This window comes from Centrocercus urophasianus, unplaced genomic scaffold (assembly GCF_019232065.1).
Source record: "Centrocercus urophasianus isolate 14NV4802_14NV808 unplaced genomic scaffold, USGS_Curo_1.0 seq_21, whole genome shotgun sequence".
NCBI lineage: Eukaryota > Metazoa > Chordata > Aves > Galliformes > Phasianidae > Centrocercus > Centrocercus urophasianus.
The window spans coordinates 6,894,420-6,914,365 of record NW_024884767.1 but is presented as its reverse complement, the minus strand read 5'-3'; the positions used below and the strand labels follow the sequence as shown (position 1 = coordinate 6,914,365).

General features: G+C 40.8%; 1 protein-coding gene across 9 annotated transcripts in view; it reads left to right on the top strand.

Moving 5' to 3' along the window:
• Nucleotides 1-1,885: 1,885 nt before the first annotated feature.
• Nucleotides 1,886-19,946, top strand: part of FAM172A (family with sequence similarity 172 member A) — a 254,889-nt gene continuing 236,828 nt past the window's right edge. Inside the window, exons 1-2 of one of the 9 annotated variants that reach the window (XM_042823121.1) lie at nt 1,906-1,964; nt 19,667-19,744. The gene's annotated coding sequence lies outside the window, so the exon portion shown is untranslated. Of the gene's footprint in view, nt 1,965-19,282; nt 19,381-19,666; nt 19,745-19,946 lie in introns of those variants that run through there. The other 8 variants (XM_042823120.1, XM_042823124.1, XM_042823126.1 and 5 more) reach the window with 8 other exon arrangements.

Here is a 19,946-nt window from a genome sequence, read left to right as displayed (position 1 = left end):
TGGAGCCTAATGGCAAAATCTCAACATTCCATAAGCTGTGGGGAGATATACTGTACTCTGCTAGAGCTGATAATATAAGCACCATAACAAGGTAGATGAGACAATTAGAAACTTAGTCAGCAGCTGATTTTACATAAATGATTTCTTGACCAAATATGCGCAAGACCTGAGCTACTTAGCACACAACTTTCTGGCTGGATAGTATCTCCCAGTGGAACTCCACGACCACCAATGACTGCTTGCAAGAACCCCCTATTAACACAGTGCATGTCTAGTATTAGATTTTAATATGTATAGCAATCCTCAGAATAAATGGGTACTTCATGGAAATTGTACAAATATTCATATTTGTTGAATGTATATGATCTATGTGCTTCAGGTTATATGCATGCATGCTAGGAGTGATCCCTCACACACCCATTGCTGCAATAAAGCAATGTCAACTTTCTAACCTGACATTCAGGTTGGCAAGTTTCATTCCTGGATTATGCTGGCAAGACCATCTCCAAGATTGGAGACTCCATTAGATGACAGAAGGAATATCTCATACTGTGTTACCAAATCATAGTATCATAGAATCATTTCAGTTGGAGGAGACGATGAAAGGTCATCTAGTCTAATTCCCCTGCAACAAACAGGGACACCTACAGCTCCATCAGGTGCTCAGAGCTCCGTCCAGCCTGGCCTTGAATACATCCAGGGATGGGGCTTCCACCAGCTCTCTGGGTAATCTGTGCCAGTCCCTCACCACCTTGACTGTAAAAACTTTCTTCCTTATATACTATATAAATCATTTCTCTTTTAGTTTGAAATCACTTCCCCTTAGTCATAGTTTTATGATTTTTTTTTTTATTTTTTTTTTTTTGTATCAGTACTCCACATCACAACATCATACACTGGGAGTTGAAGAGTTCATACACCGGTAGATTGTTGATAGTTTTGGGTATACATTTCTCAGAAGGAAAGAAGAACTTCATCTCCCTCAAGACTTTCACTGTTCTGTTTCTGGTTTCTGTTTAGAGGGAAAGATAAAACTCCCCACGAGTGAAGAGATTGCCCGTTCTTTTACTGCTTACCTCTGAAGTGTGTTCTTCCTAGCCATCTTGCCTTCAGCATTTGCGTAAGGCCTTTGGTTTTTTATACTCTCTCATTTTATTTGATTTACTAGCTTCAGTTCCAACTATATTGTATTATATTGTGCTACCTTGCATTTCGGTATCATATTTAGTAAATTAGTTTTCTCTCTCAGCTCGTTGCCACCATTTTGCTCTTAGGCCCATCTCCCTACCTTTCTTTTTCCCTTTTCCCCCACTCCTGGTGTGTATCTGTGCTACATTTAGTCACAGAACCAGGCTGAATTGGCCCAAAACCGCTGATACCTTTATCCTCTCCCAGCAGACCCTGCCAAAGAGCCCATCCCCTCCCTTCCCCCGTTTTAGCACTGAAATGCTGCTCTCGGGTCTCCCTGGAGCCTTCTCCGGGCTGAACGGCCTCAGCTTTCTAATAGGCCTGGGGTAGCAGGACGGTGGGGGCTAGATGCACGTTCTCTGGCTAAGCCACACCAAGGCGCTGGAAACGCCTAGTAGTTATCCATGACCTCCAACTCGAGATATTCTGTGGCCCTACGCCTGTGGCGTGCAAGAATACGTGCGAACGCCCAAGCGCTGTGCACTGACTTAGCTCAATGCCGCAATTCGCTCTTACAAGCGGAGGATAGCACGCCGAGCGCTCCCGGCGCAGCGCTTCCCACGCCCGCCCGACGCCCCAACCCCACACGCCGCTGCTGCCGCTCCACTTCCGGCTTTCCCGCAGCGCCCCCCGGTGCTGACGTCACGGCGCGCAGATGCCGGAAGCGGAGCGGGAGGGAGGAGGAGGGCGGGCGGCGCGCGCGGCGACGGTAATGCGCGCCTCCCGCTGACGGCGCCGCTCCTGCCCCGCCCCGCCCCGCCAGCAACGGGCGCCAGGTACGTGCTGCGGCCCGGCCCCGGGGCGGGAGGGGGCGCGAGCGGTCTCGGCCCTGCCGCCTGCGTCGCGGGGCCGCCACGCTGACGGGAGAAGCGGGCCCGTGCCGCGCGGCCGTCTCACGCCTGAGCTGCCGGGCCTGGGCTGCCGGCTCGCCGCGCGGTGGAAGGCGGGAGCGGCCGCAGCGGTCGGGCTGCCCGTACTTCTACGGCGTGGTGTGCGGCCGTGGGGCGTCGCTTGCAGCGGGCGGGAGCAGTGCCCGTCCCGAGCGGCCCGGGCTCGCTGCTCAGCAGGCCCGCGGCTGCAGGGCTGGTCCCCGAGAGCGGACTGGGCAGCCCGGAAAGAGCCCGTGCCACGCCGCACGGGACGTCTTTTTGTCCGGAATGAACGATAAACATCACCGCAAGCTTCTGGTAGTCTTGGTGCTCTCCCTCTTTACAACAGCTTTCTCTCTTGTACCTTTTGCAAGTTTTCCTTGCAGTCGCCAACAGGAAAAAGTCCCTGGGTGAACTCTGCTCTTCTGACCCACTGCAAAGCCAGGCCCAAGTGCTCACTTCCCCTCAGGGCTTTGTTCTCCTGGCACTGTGAAGCTAAGAACTTCTTTCTGTTTGGAGGTTTCATAGAGTTGGCTGAGCACCTTGGGAACCTTCACCAAGTCTCTGTCATTTCTGAGTTGTACAGACTTAAACTCTCCCCTGTACTTGGCACTGGCAAGGCCGCACCTCTAGGTCTGTCCTCAGTTTTGGGCCCCTCACAGAAAGAAAGGCATTGACAGGCTAGAGGATGTTCAGAGAAAGGCAGAGAAGCTGTGAGGGGTCTGCAGCACAAGTCTTATGGAGAGCAGCTAGGGAGCTGGGATTGTTCAGTCTGGAGCAGAGGAGGTTCAGGGGAGACCTCATTGCTCTTTTCAGTGACCAGACAGGAGGCTGTGATGAGGTGGGGGTTGGCCTGTTCTACTGGGTAGCAGTGATAGGATGAGACAGAATGGCCGCAACTTGCGCCAGGAGAGATTTGGGTTGGGTAGTTGGGAGGTTTTCTTTGCTTAAGTAATGATGCAGTGGTACAGGCTGCCCAGGGAGGCGGTGGAGTCTCCATGCTTGGAGGTGTTCAAGAAATGTGTGGTTATGGCACTGAGGGACGTGGTCAGTGGACATGGTGAAGTTGGGTTGGGGATGAACTACACAATCTTCTTCAACCTTTATGACTATGAAACTTAAAAGAGGTAGCTTTTATTTTAAATGACCACTGTTGTGAAATTGTGGTTTGGCATTTAGGTAACTCAGAGTTTGTTGTTACGAAAGATGTTGCGTATCACAACAGATGCTTATAGTGCCTGTTGAAGAAATATTGGATTTCCTGCTTCCCTTTCAGATTTTTGACTCTTAACCACAGTGCTGCATGGGCCCAGCTGCTCAATCACATGTAAGCCAAATTGACGTGTCCTCAAAAAGCTAAGCATACACTTTACTGCATTTCTGTGCAATGTTTTTTGGATAAGATGGTCAGTTTAACAAGCCTTGGGCACAACACACGTGGTTGGTGGAAGGTGTGTTAGAAAGTCAGCAGCAGCTGGAAGACAACTCAGTGTCACTGGTCTCAACTGTACACAGAAAAATGGTGACAGAGAGAAGGGCTGTGTCGGTATTTGCCCTCACAGTAACAGAAAGGTGGACACCTTGTGCTCACTTGTGCTACCCACAGCAAAGCTGTGTGATTGTGTTGGTTAGAGAAAGCCAGAAAAATATTACAATTCAGTGTTTCATATAAATCACGTAAAAAAAGGTTAATATGCTGTAATGTACAGACAGCGAAAATCTTAGCTTTACAACACTGGTGTTCTGTTGGGCAGCCTGGTGCAGTGCTGCAGTTACCTGGTGGCTGTGGCATGTCTTGTGCCCTCATCTTGCTCTCTGATGTGCCCCTGCCCAAACACAGTGGGTTAACATGGGTGTGATATAGTGCTTGAATTGACCTGACACTTTTTGTCTGAAGTAGGTTAGCTGGTGCTGGTCGGAGTAGGAATGAGATGAAAACTTCCAGCAGTCCAGCGATACGGAGCAGCTGGAGGCAGATGGGCATCATCATTTCAGAAGCATGGTACATGCTGTGAGTGCTGGCTGCCTTACCAAAATACCTTTAATTATTGCAGCTTTCTCACCAGAGTCTGGATTTTGCCTTTTTTCTTCAAATTGCTTTTTCAATGGTTATGGCCAATTACGACTGTATGTTAATTTGTTAGTTGACTCTTTACTGAGCTGTCTTTTGTCTCGTAGTTAGCTAATGTTTGGGAAAGCTTCTCCTTGTAATCACTCAGTAGGGAGTTATGTTTTGGTCTTTCATCCTTTAAGTTTCACAAACTAAGTTGCTTTTTTTCTTTACCCTTGAAGGCAGAGCTCTGAGGTTTTGGAGGTTTTGTCCATTCTGGCCTCTATAGAAAAAGTTCTGAATGAGAATCTATTGCTGGTACTTTGAATTTGACCCGCTGTTCCTTTGGGGAGCAATGTGCTGTGATGACTGTGGAGTTTTTTGTGTTTACAATAGATTCCTGGAATTCTTTGAAGTAAAGTATGCATGATGCATATCTCTTAAAATTTTTTTTCCTCACTTACTGAAACAAATTATTTAACCGTGGACATAAAGACATCTGCTTACGAAACTTGATGCTGCCCTATGATCCTATCAAGAGGGGTTTGTCTTTGTAACCTTGATTGTACATATGCCTACAAGTCTTTGGATTCGTTTCATGGATCTGTACTCAGTGAGATTCTTGAAGTAGAATTTAATCTGTAAAAAATGGTTATTTTGCATGGATTTTTTTCAGTGTTTCAAAGCATTGTGGTTAGAATGTGCATCATATGTATTTATGTAATTTTTATTTTATTTTTTTGACTGGAGTGAGGACTCTTGGTCAGGAAGCAAATCCAGCAAGCGCAGAACTTCACAAATAAAATGCTGCTTTCCAGTTGCATCAGCTTGCTCACAGCACTGTTGGGTGCCTTCATCTCAAAGGATGTAGGAGGGGCTGGGAGAAGGAAGAAGTAAAGGACCATTTGCCCGGAGGGCTTCAGCAGATGGTGAACCTGCAGCCCAGTTACCTTCTATGTGAGCTGACTGTGGGAATCAGCCCCCTTACCAGTTTCTTAAGCTCTCTGCTAGTGTGAGTCAGTTATTGATGATGCTGCTAGTTAGAATCGTGACCTGCTTTGTGGGTTTGCACTGTTGTGATGTCACAGCTTTTGCTCCTGTTGCACCCTCCTGAAGGGGATTTCAGCCATATCAAGGTCCTGCTTGTTGAAACCTCCCCAGTACTTCAATGAATATTCTCTTCAGTTGGTATCCAGCAGAGAAAAGATGCACTACATAGAGCTGATTAAGCTAATTTTAGGCTTTGTAGTCACTTTGGTTTCTAAGTCTTTCAGCTTTCTGTTGCCCAGCAGATATAGAAAGGCAGCAGTCTGTGTTAACTCTACTATATAGACATTTTAATGTAGTAAGTTGTGATTTTTAATACTGACATAAAGTAAGTGTTCTTTCAAAAACTGTATTATTACACAAATCACTGCTGGAGTAAATTTAGGAAACTTTCTTTTAGCAAATAAGGTGGCAAATATCGGGTTCTCCTCTTCCTTATCTTGCTTGAAGTATTTTTTGTCTTAGGAAGAAGGCATAGTAGGCCTCGTTGTTTTATTTTTGATACATGCTGGAAGCTAGCAGTTCTGTTGTACTTTACAGTTGTCATCTGACCTCTGTGCTGGAAGGAAAACTATCCTGTTTGTTTTGTTGTTTTTTTTTTTAAATAAAGACTATTTGTCTGAGAAGATGAACAGGATGATTCTGATTGACTGTGTTGTCAGTGTACCAATTACAACTCCAGGCTGGCTTGAATGTTGTGTTGAAGATCAAATGCAACAGATAATGTGGTTGGTCGTAGTCTCTTTTAAACTTATGTGAGCCTGGATTCACAAAGACTTGAAATTCACATTTGAGTGAGTATCATATTTATGTATTGCACCATGAGCATAAATTCCATCCAAATCTCAGTTGTCTTGTTTATCTGAGCCGTATTCACTCTTTGCTTTTTTTCTTTCTTGTCCTGAGTATAAGCAAACAAATTTGGCAGCATCTAGGATTTTGTTGTTGTTTCCAACAATAAGCCTGTAATTCATCCTGTAGAGCATACTTGCTGGTCTTGATTAAGAGTATCAGATTTAAGTAGAAACTGTCACCATAGTTAAAAACAAAACTGGAGATATTTTTAAAAAGAGATGTACCTTCAGCCTCGTGTTGGCTCAAGTCTGACTAACTTGCACACAGTGTACTTTCTGTTCCTCTGTGTTTGTGGAACTCGCCTGGATCAAACTTTGGAATATTCCAGTGTTGCCTTTCTCCAATACATTTTAAGCTGATATTCATTTACCAGTTTATGAGACCATATAAATGTAGTTGTCCACATCCAACCAGTGAGAGAGCAAGTAGAGACATCAAAATCAATAAAGCTGTTTGTATTGCAGACTCATATTTGATACATTATAGTCAGTGAGACAAAAAATAATGGAGTCATCTTGTTGATTCAAATGCTTACATTTTGAAGCAAGATGATTTGAAATTTAAAGGAAGGAAAAACTGATTATCATAGTGATATGCATCTTTTTTTTTTTTTTTTCCTTTTAGCTGTCTGCATTTCCTACTTGCCCATGTTCAAAATGACTTTCAAAGTTCTAGTAGAGCAGTTAAATTTTCCTGTCATTTTCTGTTCTCCTTTCCTCAGTTTTACCAGATAATGAACTGAACCTGGAAGTTGATAATTGAAAGGAGAAGAAAAAAAAAGAAAAAGGATGAAAAGAAATAAAGGAAGTTTTCACTCTGAACAGCTCCCTGTTCTGGTTTTACTCAGATCTGATTCCTGAGTTGGTTCATGGTGCATTGCTACAAACAGTTCTGTCAGCACAGTTGAGATGGTGGCATGCGTAGGGGGTGGGACTGCTTAAGTCGTTTTGCAAAAATGTGTTTGGTAATATGGACCTTTGATTCTAAGTCCTGGGGGCAGGAGCTGTCTTTGTTCTACATTTGTTCTCTATGACACAGTGGGGTACTTGTTATGTCCGGATGAAGTCGAACACGGCTTTCTCTTGGGTTGGATTTAATATTTCTCAGCATAAGAACTTGTCCTCAATTTTTTTTTTTTTTTTTTTTAGAAATGTTAAACGTGTTCTGATAATGGCAGCATGAGAGCTCCAGGTTATGTCACTTGGTCTTAAGTCCACTGTGATAATGAAACTTTATTTCCAACAAGATGCAGCAGATGCATAACCATCCTGCCATGTGAGATTTCAAATCTGCAGCTAGATCTTCGCTTGTGCTTTATATGTTAAGATGTAATTTCTAGTTGTCAGCAACTTGGAAATAGACACACATTTTTGGTTTACAATGCCATATGAGCCCCGTTTTTGCTCTGACTAAATAGGCTGCGTACCCTGCATTACATTCATGTGAATTGTGCCACTTCACGATTCACAATCGTTTTTCTTTCTACTGAATATTTGAATAGTAAGAAAAATTAGGATAAGTCCTTAAGGAGCAACTGTAGAGGACCAAACCAAAATAACAAGAAGTTGAAGCCACTGCCTGTGTGGGTAGTTGGTCCAGGGAAGGGAGCCTGGGAGGAATGGAGTTATGCTAAGATGGGAAGTCCAGTTCCTTAATGACACCAATCCATGCCTGCGTTTTGTTGCTCTGAGAGAGAAAATGTCAGTATCTGGTTGGTACTGTCTTTATAGGTACATTATTGGGCATTGGTACATTATAGGGGAACTGAATTTTTCAAAGCTGGCATTCCTCTGAGAAGCTCAGATTTTGCTGGCTTAGCAATTGCCATAGGAAACATCTAAAATAACATTTTGTTTAAAAAAATTCTAGATGACTATTATCTTCAGAGAGTACTACTAATAGGAGTATAAGAAAGGTTGATGGATATGGCCAGGATTAAAGTATCTGGTTTTCTGTAAGAAGGTTGTGGTGTGGATAACTTAATATTTTTGTTTTCTTTGGTTGTTCTAAACTTCACTTTTCATTGCAATGCAGAGTAGCAGATAAACTGCAGTGTTTTACTTTACGGGAAAGAGTGGTCAGTAAGTTTCCTCTGATTATAGTTAAGCATAGGGATGTTGCCCAAAGATGTTATGGAACTGCCATCCTTGAAAACATTCAGAACTTGGATGGAGAGGTGCCCAAGCATCCTATTCTAATACATCTTTCCTTCAGTAAGCAAGCTGACCTCCAGGGGTCCCTTTCCAGGTATGTGATTGTGTGGTATAGAGCCTTTGTTCTTTGAATAGCAAATTTAGCAAGGTCTATTTTTGTGTAAGGGGAGGGACATCCAGTTCAGTTTCAGTATGTAAAAACTAACAGTGATTCTACCAGTACAACAACTGCTGTGCCCTTTTAGCTGTTTAGACTTGTGCAACTGCAGCATGGAACAAGTAACAGTTTTTCTTGGGATGAGTGTGACCATTGGAAGTGGACAGCAGGGAGCTGGGTTTCTGGAAAACCTCTGGGGGCTTTTGTAGTCCCCTGTTCCTTCTGCAGCATGAATGATTCTAGGTGATGGGAGTGATCAGGAGGAGAATTGGAACAGGTTGTTAAGTTGGCCGTATCTCTGTTCAATGTGAAAGGGCAAATGAGGATAACTTAGGAAGGAAGGGAATGGATTGATAGCTGGAGCTGTCAGGGTGAACTAAGGCCAAGTGGAACTGGGAACTTATATGAAAAACAGAAGAGAATGGTTGAAAGGCAGTAAAATATGGGGGAGGATGAACTGAGTATGGTAGAAACGTTATTCTTGAAGCTTGGCAGAGGAAGGTCGAATGAGAAACTAAACAGCTGTGTACCAAGTGAGCATCTTCATTCTGTGTGCTCAAAAAGGCAGAAAAGGAGTTGCAAGAAAAAAAGTGTCTTTTCTAATTACTTGGATGATAATGACAGAAAGAGTACATTTATTACTTTGCATACAGTAGCAGGCCAAGTGAAGTGTAACTTCAGAATTTCAAATTGCTTAGAGAAATTAGAAAAATAGCATGGAAGAAATAATACAGTAGGAAGAAACAAATGCAAAGGAGCATGCTTAGGCTAGATAGTTCCCTCTATAAGTGCTAAATTGCAATAATTACAGATAAAATATTTTTTTTATTTGAGATGATTCATAGTCTGAACATGAGTCAGTAACATGCTGTTGCAAAAAGAGTAATCATTCTGGGGTATTTGGTTAAAAGTAACGTATTTGAAAATGTCATGATGATTTCATTCTTCTGCACATTCCTTGATCAGTATGAGGTATCTCATTTAAGGAGTTTAAGCCTGTGAGAAAGTCTTTTAGGGGAAAATACATTATTTCTTTATACTCCAGGGGAATAATAAAGGCATGATTACAGTCTGCAAGTATGGAAAGGGTTGCTAAAGGGCATACACAAAGGTCATCGATTTCCAAACTGTTGATAATCAGGAGCTAAAGGGTTGTGACAGAAGACGTTCAAATTAGGAAAACTACCCTCCTGAAACATCATGACAGGCAGGACTGTTATGGAGAGTTATAGAGTTTCCCCAACGCCCCTTCCTAACTCCTCCTTTTCTGTAGGCTAAATAACACCTGTTCCCTCTGCCAGTCGCAAGGCTTGTTCTCCAGACACGTCCCTGCTTTGATTTTCTTCACTTTTTTTTTTTTTTTTTTTTGTGTGTGTGTGTAAAATTGGAGTGCATGGGAGCTGAACTAAATGCACATGAACAATCTGAGTTTTGATATTTCCAGGTACTTACAGAATTTACTGTTTCCAGAGTGTCAGTGGTAATGATGACGTACATATTTATCTTGTGCTGCCATCTATGGAAAGACAGTGTAGACAGTTTTTAAGGTTCCATGCATCTACATAATGATTTTATCCAGCTTGAAGGCCTCTTAATGAACCTAAAAGAATGATTACCGATAGAATGAGTAACATCTGGTATTGTCAGATTTCACATTTGCCATGGCTGTGGTCTTAGTGGTTTTGACAGTTTCTTGATGGTATTTCATTTCGGCTATTTCACACAAATTGAAGAATTACAATTAAAAGCCTTACAGCGCAAAAAAGTAAAACTTCTTAACCTACAAACTCTAATTCTCACATGTGATGCTTGTAATGATTTTCATATCTCATGTTTAAAGCTGTTCATTGCTGTTGTGAGTGGCAACTAATATGTGTTTAAATGTATATTTGTAAATGTACAATCACACGCTTTGTCTAGCATCACTTCTTTACCCTTTGTAATGTCACTGAGAGCTGGACTGTTCTGAAAGTTATGGTCATTTCCAAGATCAGAGACAGTTGCTGTCTGGGCATCCTGTTCCAGTGTTACCACTTTAAGAGTAAGAAGTTTTTCTTAGGTTCAGATGGAATTTGTTGACATTAAATTTATGCCTATTTTCTGTTGTCCTCTCACTGAACACCACTAGGAAGTTTCCACCTTAGTAGTCTTTACTCTCCCTTCAGGCATTTAATAGGCACTGATAATACTTCTCTTCACCTTTTTTGTACCAAGCCTCCTCCAGGATGGACAGTCGCAACTCTCAACCTCTTCAAAGACTTCAGATGCTCTTGGCAGGGTTGCAAAGGGTTGCTCTTTGAAACCCTTCACTGGACTCCCTAAGGGTATACTCATGTCTGTTCTACTGGGGAACTCAGAGCTGCTGGCGCTGTTTTTCTGAAGCAGCCCAGGATGTTGTTAGCTATGCTATATGGTTTAGAGACTTGTGGTAGCAGTGGTAGTGGGAGGATGGTTGGACTAGATGATCTTGCAGGTCATTTCCAACCTTGCAATTCTATGATTTTATGATTCTGTGCCAGGATCATTTTCACTAATTGACTTATTCAGGTCTCATTTGAAATTTTGAGCGACCTTATATATACAGCCTAAGAAGAGTTTCCTGCTCTCTTCTAAATTGTGGAATTTCCTCTTTCCAAGTTGAAGCAGCTTGCCGCAAAATAAATTATGTTTCATGATGCTTTAGACTGTTGTTTAGTTGTCCAAAAGATCTGTCCAGTGAAACCGAAACGTTTGCCTGAAACGTGTCCTGCAAGATTGAGAAATATTTCAAAATTGAGCCATTTTTAGGTATAGGCTTATTTTGGTAATTGCTTTCCATTTAATTTGAAGTTCTGTCACAGATGGAAATGACTACACTGTTTGCATCACTCCTAAGAGGGAAGCAGGAATGTATTTACTGATACAGCGATTTAACAAAGTGGACAGTGACTAAAGAGGATTCAGAATGGTTGGATACACTTGGTATTGGCAACATAGAGTTAAACATGCAGGAGGCCGTTCTGTTGAATTATGAGCTTCTCTTTTGCTTTCTAGAGATCTTGAACTACAGAGGTCAGGAGCCTAAGTGCAGCTGAATCCACACCTTGTCCCAGGCTTGGTCAGTGGTTTTATGTCTGCAAGATTACATGTACACAATCAAAGATACAGTCTTAGAAAAACTAGCCAAGTTTAATAGTCACTTGTTGAGTGTCTGCATCAGCAAGGCATCTCCACAGGTGTAAGGGATTCTCTACAGGAGTAATCTCAAGAGACGTCCCTACTCAAGGGGGATCCTGTAATGGAGAGCTCAGGGGGCTTTTGGGCTGCTCCTCTTTCGTGAGTAAGGTGCTAGACTCGTAGTATCTAGCACATGCCCATTTGTCCACAAGAATAAGATCTTGCATGTGACATTGAGGCTGAAGGAGGATGTTGGGAGCAGAGTGGGAGCACACTGTCATAACTTGATTACTAATTGTCACAATAGCTAGATAGATGTGTAGCTGGGACATATTTTACATCTGCTGCATTAGTTTTGAGGTAAAGACGGCTTACCAGGTAAAGGAAAAGCCACACATGAAACTCCAGGAGAACAAGGAATCTGTTTGCTACTTCCAAACTGGAAGGCAGATGTTCAGCCATTTCTAAACAAGCAGGGCTCGTTTGCCTAACAGTTTCTTGATCAGACAAAAATCATGGCTCTATGTCCCCCATTTCTTCCTTCTTTTCCCCACCTTTTATTGCTGAGCACAGTGCCATGTAGTATGAAACATCCCTTTGGTCAACTGTCCTCATTCTGTGTCCCTCCAGCTCCTGTTGCACTACTAGCTCCTTGTTATCTTGGTATTGTGAGAAACAGAGAAGCACTTGGCTCTGTGCAGAGCTGCTCAGCAACTTCGGTGCACTCTCTCTGCTGTCTTTGTCACAAAACCAAAGCATAGCATCTTACAAGCCTCTGCAGAAAAATAAATGAACTCTGTCTATGCATGTTATAATGTGGATTGTTGCAAACTTTTTCCCTTGCTGTAAGTTTTCTTTACAGATTCATTTTTCCTTGTCCTGCTTCATTTTTAAACTAATTCTCTTATGTAAGAATGCTTTTAAAGATAGTATTATTTCAATATCTTGGAGACTTTCTTAAAATTCATCTGTTATGTGAGAAAGTTGGTAGTATGTTTTACAGAAGTCCCTTGTTACAGTGGATGAAACTGATGATGGTTCATATTTTTCCATGCAGTACACTATGTAATGTGTCTGTGCTTTTGTTGCATTCATTTCCATGTCGTTTTAGGAAGCAGTGTGGTCAGCTGCTGTAGGGTGGACTGAAAAATAAGTGCCTTAATATGGACAGGCCTTAGTTATGCATGTAGTTTTTTCACATGATTTGTGAGGTTTATGTATTATCCACGTGGTCTTAGGGAGGTATAAAAACAGAATAGGGCAACGGATTATTTGCTCAAATCCTGTAATTACTATATTTGCATTGATAAACTCTGTTGTAGCAGTTACATTTTTAGGCTATTGCAGAATTCAAATGAATAAGATAAGTTTAACTGCAGTATTCCTTCTCAATAATCATCTAGTCTCAGTCTGAATTTGCTAACAATTTGAGTGTCCTCTGTTTTCTGTGGCACTTCATTTTCGTTGTTAGTTATTGTAATTTTTGGGGCTGATTATTTATTAAAGTTGACCCAAAGAATGATAAAAGATGTATTAAAGGAAGTTCTTTGTCTATTGTTACTCATTTTAAATAATACTTGGAACGATTAAGAAATACTGGAAGATGAGGGAAGTGCTGGTGTGTCAGTGCTTGATAGAAGATAGGTCAATGAAGACAATAACAAATTAGACTGTCACAACTTGATTAAATGAGTGGAATATTAATGGAAAATTATATTGATAATTAAATGACAGAATAAACTTCATTCAGATTATGGGTTTGCTTTATTACAGTTACTGCTGCAGTATAATTTAATATTATGTAAGCTAACTACTTAAAATAAGTCCTGTTCAAACTTAAAGACTGTTCAGTGTAAGCTAAGTAGCTGCTTCATGAGGATCTTAGGAACTTTTCTTCCTTAGAAAGTTCGAATTAGAAGCAGTCTTCAGGAGTGGTGATCTTCAATAAATATTTATAAGAACTATCTAGCAAGTCAGTAACTATCTTTGGGAAATAATGTTAAATCATAGTAAAATTTGATTTCAACTTGAAAGTGGTAAAATGATAAATAGTAAAGAATTTATTTGCTGTTATCCAGTTATGTGATAAATTATGTCCACAGGAAAAAAAAAAAAAAAAAAAAAAAAAAGGCAAGTCAGATTTTCAGAACTGAAGCACAGAAATCCAGGGAAGCTACCACTGTTTGTCCTGTGGAGTTAGACAAGCAGAGAAAGACTTAATATAGAGAAACATAATTCCTAGTGACTGGAGCCTAAAGCTTTACTAATTCAGACTGGAAACAAAGTACAAAAACCAGTAACCTTTGAAACTATCATAGAGAGTGGTGGGTTAATTTAAGAGCTAATAAAATTTAGATTGCATGCCTTTTTGTGTGATACTCTGTATTTAAATACAAGTGATTGGTCTTAGAATTGGTTAGCTGAGGGAAATACAAAGTCTCCCATTAACAGGAAATAATTCTCATCAGTTATATCATTCTATCTGGCCTGAAACTCAAAACCTTCCATGCAAAAACTATAAATCTTTGGAGATGCTTTTTATTATATTAGGTAGCATCTCCAGTCTCCGCTTGTCTGCTGCTTCCATCAACGCACACTTGAGTTTGGTAGTGCTTGGCTGATCTTTGCCAACAGAGTCTGTGGCTACAGTAAGACAGTCCTCCTAGTAAAAGTTTATTCAAGCTGGTAGAAAATGTAATGTTTTCCACAAAATAAGCCAAGAACTTCATTGTTTTTGCTTGGAATGATTGGTAAAGTTTTTTAGCTCTTGTTTGGAATGGCTACTGTTAGGACAGCGTGTTTAAACTTGAGGCTAACACAAACCATTTCTTACAGCTGCTCAACTTCACTGTGAATGTGCACAGGTGTAATTTCCAAGCAGCACCACAGGTTCGTAATGCCTGGCTAGGATATAGCTCTACTAAAAGGAGCTAGAGAACCTTTTGGACAGCTGTCTGTACATGGCTAGAACTGTACCTCTGTGGCAATGAGGGCAAATTGACTAATCTCCTGTACCAGTAGGAGCATACCTCAGGTATACCTTGTTGCCAGCAGGAACAGGGCAGTGATTGTCCCCCTGTACTCAGCTCTGGTGAGGCCGCACCTCGAGTGCTGTGTCCAGTTTTGGGGCCCTCACTGCAAGAAAGACATTGAGGCCCTGCAGCGGGTTCAAAGAAGGGCAGCAAAGCTGGTGAGGGGTCTGGAGCACAGGGCTTATGAGGAGAGGCTGAAGGAGCTGGGAATGTTCAGTCTGGAGAAGAGGAGGCTCAGGGGAGACCTCATTGCTCTCTATAACTTCCTGAAGGGAGTTGTAGTGAGCTGGGGGTCGGCCTCTTCTCTTGTGTAACTGGTGATAGGACTAGAAAGAATGGCTTCAAGCTGCGCCAGGGTAGATTTAGGCTGGACATTAGGAAATACTACTTCTGTGTAAGAGTGGTCAGGCAGTGGAATGGGCTGCCAGGGAGGTGGTGGAGTCACCGACCCTGGACATGTTCAAGGAACGATTGGATTTTGTGTTGAGGGATATGGGTTAGTGAGAGCTATTGGTGATAGTGGATGGTTGGACTGGATGGTCTTGTAGGTCTTTTCCAATCTTGGTGATTTTGTGCTTCATCTTGTTTGTCTCCTCAGTTCAAGACAGATGTGAAATTGTAGATATAGCAGGTAGCCTCCAGGATGATTAGAGAACTTGGCATTTGAAGAATGGTTCAAGGATGTTCAGCAGAGAGAAGAGTTGGAATGATTTCCTCAGTCGTCCAATTTCTAGAAGGTATTTATGGTGAAGAAGTTATCTTTTTAAGTTTCTTTTTCATAAGGATGTATGGTGAGACAGGAAACTTCATCTGGATGTAAGGACAAGAAAATCTATTGGAAATATTTAACATTAGAATAAGTTCTGCAGAGGAGCAGTGGAGTCTCCCTTACTGGAAATAGCGAAGGCTTATCTTGGCATTATGCTGGATTACCTGATGAATAGGCCATGCTTGTGACAGAAGGTTGTTGCAGATGATTTCTAGAGATCTTTTCCAAACCACTCTGCTCCATGATGCCATGATTGACTCTGGGCAGATACAGAAAGCTTGGAGACAAGGCAATAGCAGGGCTATCTAAAGAAGTCTGATTGTACTTACTGAAGTAGGCAATTAGTAGAATATTTTTCCACATTTTTCTGAAGTTTATACAAGATGCATATCTACTTGCCTTGCTTTATCTTGGTCCTTTTTGTTATTTTGTAGTAGAAAGCGAAAGAAAGCTGCTGATCAGAATTTTAAGATGAAGTTGTTCTTAAATTGTGGACTAAATGGATGATATGTTTATATTATTAATATCATTTATTTATAATGTAATGTGGTGCTGGTAAGTGATAATCCCACAGAACCAAATTTGTAGACTTCATGTGTTTCACAGGGCTATTTGCTTTGCATGATAGGTGGTTGAAATGAAGCAGTACTCCTCTGTTCAGTTGGCCAGAAAATATATGCTGCTTCTAAGGTTGAGGAGCAGGCAAAGAAATATGAGGTACAATATTACTAAAGCTGAGAAAAACGCCAAAAAGAGGAGAAATCTCTTGTGGTGGAAGAAATGGTGGGCAGAGCTGTAGGGTAGATCCACTGAGGCAGACAGTGCTGCAAAGAAGAGGTATATACGCTGTGAGAATCTGGGGTGTCTGATACCAAAGCAGCGGGTCTTGATGATAAAATGACGTCTTCAGTAGCCTCACATGCCTATTTCTTTTGTATATGATTTAATTTGGAATAGCTTCCTTTGGTCTTAGATACTGCTGTATTTTTGTTAGAAGCAGAATAGTCTGGGTGATGTTAATTCTTTGCATGTGCACCTTTTGGGAGGAGATAAAGAGGTGTGTCCCAGAAAGCTGGAGGCGCCCCTTACTCTTTCCTAGGCTCTTTTTGCGCTCCCTCTCAGCTGAGAGTCTTCACGAGGATTAAAAATACTTTGCTGTGTGCTAGGATCTGGGCTAACAGCCTGTGTTCAATGGATCTTCAGCTACTTTGTCATTTGTCTTTTCAAGAGTCTTCAATTAATGGCACGTAGCTCTTTTGAAAGGCAAACTATTAAGAGCAGAGCTAGGGACGGGGAGAAAAAGTTAAAGTACTAGATACATACATATCTAGGCAGCTTTTGATGGTAGCCAAAGCAGAAATGATTTCCCGGGAATTTTCTAGTCTCTCCCTCTTTGTCTGTAGTGGTCCTGTAAATTACTTTGGTGTCTCTCCTAAGAGAAGGCTCTTTTAATAGTCTTAGAGTTTTTCTGTTTCTAGAGGCCTTTTTCCCTTCCCAGCTGACCCATGGGATTGCTTGAGAGAAGCTGACATTAAAAAAAAAGATTAAAAATTCTGGCTTTGTCCTCTAACTACTTAGTATGTACAGAGATGAGGCTGTTGAGAGTCAGTATTCTCCACCCCATCTTTCAAGCCAGAATTCTGTTAAAACCAGCAGTCTAAGGCAATCATCTTAAAAATTCATCCAAGACAGTTTTCTTTTTTATAAACTGTCACAGGGCAATTATGAAGTAATATTGTGCCAATATTACTTATCCTTGCAATGTACACTGTGAGAAAATATGATTCTGTAATTAAAAGACCATTTCGCACACAACTGTTTGCCAAATTTGTGTTTCTTCAACATTTCTATTTGTCCCCATTGCTTGATATGTAGTCCTGTGTACTGTGGAACAACACAATGCAAATCTTATACTGCATATAACATTACTATGTATTACACGGGTTTTTTTTGAGGCTTTAATTGCAGAGCAGTAGTTCTTCATCAACACGGATTCCTTGAATTTTTCCTATCATCTATTGTGTGTAGAGGATTCTCAGTGGCATTTCTGTGGTAGATGATAGTAGAAGAGGGATCATGAAATTGTTGCCCTTCTCAGCGGCAAAGACTCACCTGTTGTGCTGAGCTTGAAAAAAGTAGGGAAGATTCTTCGAAGTTTTAAAACTGGCATCTTGCAATCCCTGGTTCTGAGCATTGAAGCGGATTGAACACCCAGAAAATGAAAGAAGTACAGGAAGAAATTATCTGAGAACATTTTGTTTGAATGGAATTGAGTCGTGTAAGAGCACATTCTTTCCTTCAGCAGAATTATCCTAGGCACCATTCTTGTGTCTCTGCTGCAGGATTGCTTTTTCTGTCTCCAAAATTACTTGCATGATTCAGTAGACACTACCCATCTGCGTCTTCCAAAGAAATGGGGTTTTCTACACACTTAAAATATATGGAAGATCAGTGCTTTAGAGAGTACCGTGTTAAGCATTTGATGTTGCTGCTGCAGAAAATTCTTAGATGCTCATTTTGAACCTTTTGCTGGTTAACGATAAGACCATCATGTAAGTCTCTATGTTGAGGCTGTGCTTCCTGTTTTTGTATCCTTTTAACATGTTTATTTGATCTACAGGCATATGGTTATGGAAGTCGTTTTCAACATTTCAAGAATGTTGAACTAGAATAATTAGAATTTCAGCGCATGAAGCCATGTTGCTTGACATGATAGGTGCATTAATGCATATAGCTCATAGTAAAACGCCTACTAAGCTTAAGGGTAAATAACATTAGAAGGTAGATCGTGTGGAAATAAATCAAACTCTAGTGGCAGCTGCAGTCTTGTACTTTATCAGCAAATCCCACCACCATTTGTTAGAATGTGAAGATATACCAAGATTCAGGGACTTGGGATTCTTGCCAATTTATTTGTACTCAAGTGGTAAAAGATCCTGCTCTTCTAACATTTATTTCTCTCCTCCTGTGTGTCTTCCCTCTGGTTTTCTGCAACTGTACAGAGTGTGCTCTAGGCAAATAGGTAAATTTTGTGGAAATTCTGATAAGTCTTAATAAGTCTGTAATAAATGTGTGCAAAAAGCAAGTTTTATTTGTGCAGATCTGGGCAGGCTCTAAGGGGAGAAGGAAGAGGCACACACTGCATGCTAAACTGATCCTCTGGCAAAGTTTCTGATCTCTGCAACATGGAGATGCCATAGCTGCTCATTAACAGCAAAACTGAGTAAAAGATACTGCTTCTGAACCTTCTTCATATACAAGATGTTGACATTTTAGCTGAACCTACTCAAAACCATTTAGTCTAAAGCAGATTGGAAATAATTGTCCTTCAGAGCTAAAGTGTGGGAAACGTGTAAGAAAATAAGGTCTTTGTAAGTAGAAGAAAGTGAAGTATAACATTAATTGAAGCAATGTTATTGATGTTGAATGTCATGTCCTATAAGCAGGGATAAAATAGAATTAGACAAACAAAAAACCAACTACAGATTACAAAGTGTATTTTGTGCTTTTTCTGAGCCTGTACAGAGAAAGAAATAAGAACCCAGCTGTCATCCAAATATCTATTTCAAGTAAAACTGATTTCAGCAGGAGCACTGCACTAGTCTAATCCCTACTCGTCCTTTCCTTAAAATGTCGGTTTACAAAAAGCAAGATTAATTCAGCTGTCTTCTAATAAAGCACTGTAACCAGGCATTCTGGTAACTCATATTCAGATAAACTATATGGATTTTTGCTTCCTGATAGTGCCAGTGTTTTCTTCTGTGCTGCACTTGTAATGGGTTAGCATTGCAATTATTTATGTCCTTTACATGGAATATTTGTACCACAAAACATTGACTTTATTTCAACTATCGCTAATGTAGAGGGCAAAATCTTATACAAAGTTTTAGGTTTTTTGTTTGTTGTTTGTTTTGTGGTTTTTTTGTTTTTTTTTTTTTTCCTGCATTTCTAGCTGGAAAAAAAAAAAGTGTCTAAAAATCTATTTATCTGCATTTGTTTCAGAGTCAGAATACAGTAGAACATATACTTTGATACTGCTCGTTTTCAAATCAAGCACTGTCAAGATCCAGGCTTCTGGTACTACTTCACTAAAAAGATCATGAAGTATGTGTACATATTACCATAATGTGCAAAAGTCTGTTTTGTTTTTGAAACTCAGTGATCATTTGTGAATCCACCAGTTGTATTAATAGGAGTCTAGTGAAAATGCTTCCTGTCTCATGCGAAGCCAAAATATTTATGATGCCAAATGATATTCAGTATTGCTAGACATTGAGGTTGAAGAATATGTGTAATATATTTTCTGATAGATCACTGAAGTTTGATTGCAAAGGCAAGACACTTGGAAAATAATGTAAGTTCTCATGGAAACAATAACTGTTGTCTTTAGGTCATGTGCTTGTCTTAGCTACTGGAGCAAACAAATAGAAGATGTTTTATAAAGGGATCATCTAATTAGCTGCACTGAGTAAGTATTCAGGGAGCTCTGTAATGTTTCCACTGTTTGTTTCTGGACCGTCAGACTCCAGCTCATTCAACATCTATTTGTGAAAGAAAGGAAATCCAGCCCTCTCATCCAATTTCTTCTGTTTGTCATTTAAACTAATATCAGTGAGTGTTTCAATTGAATTCTTGCAAACAATACATAAAATTCTGTGTGCTTGTTTCAT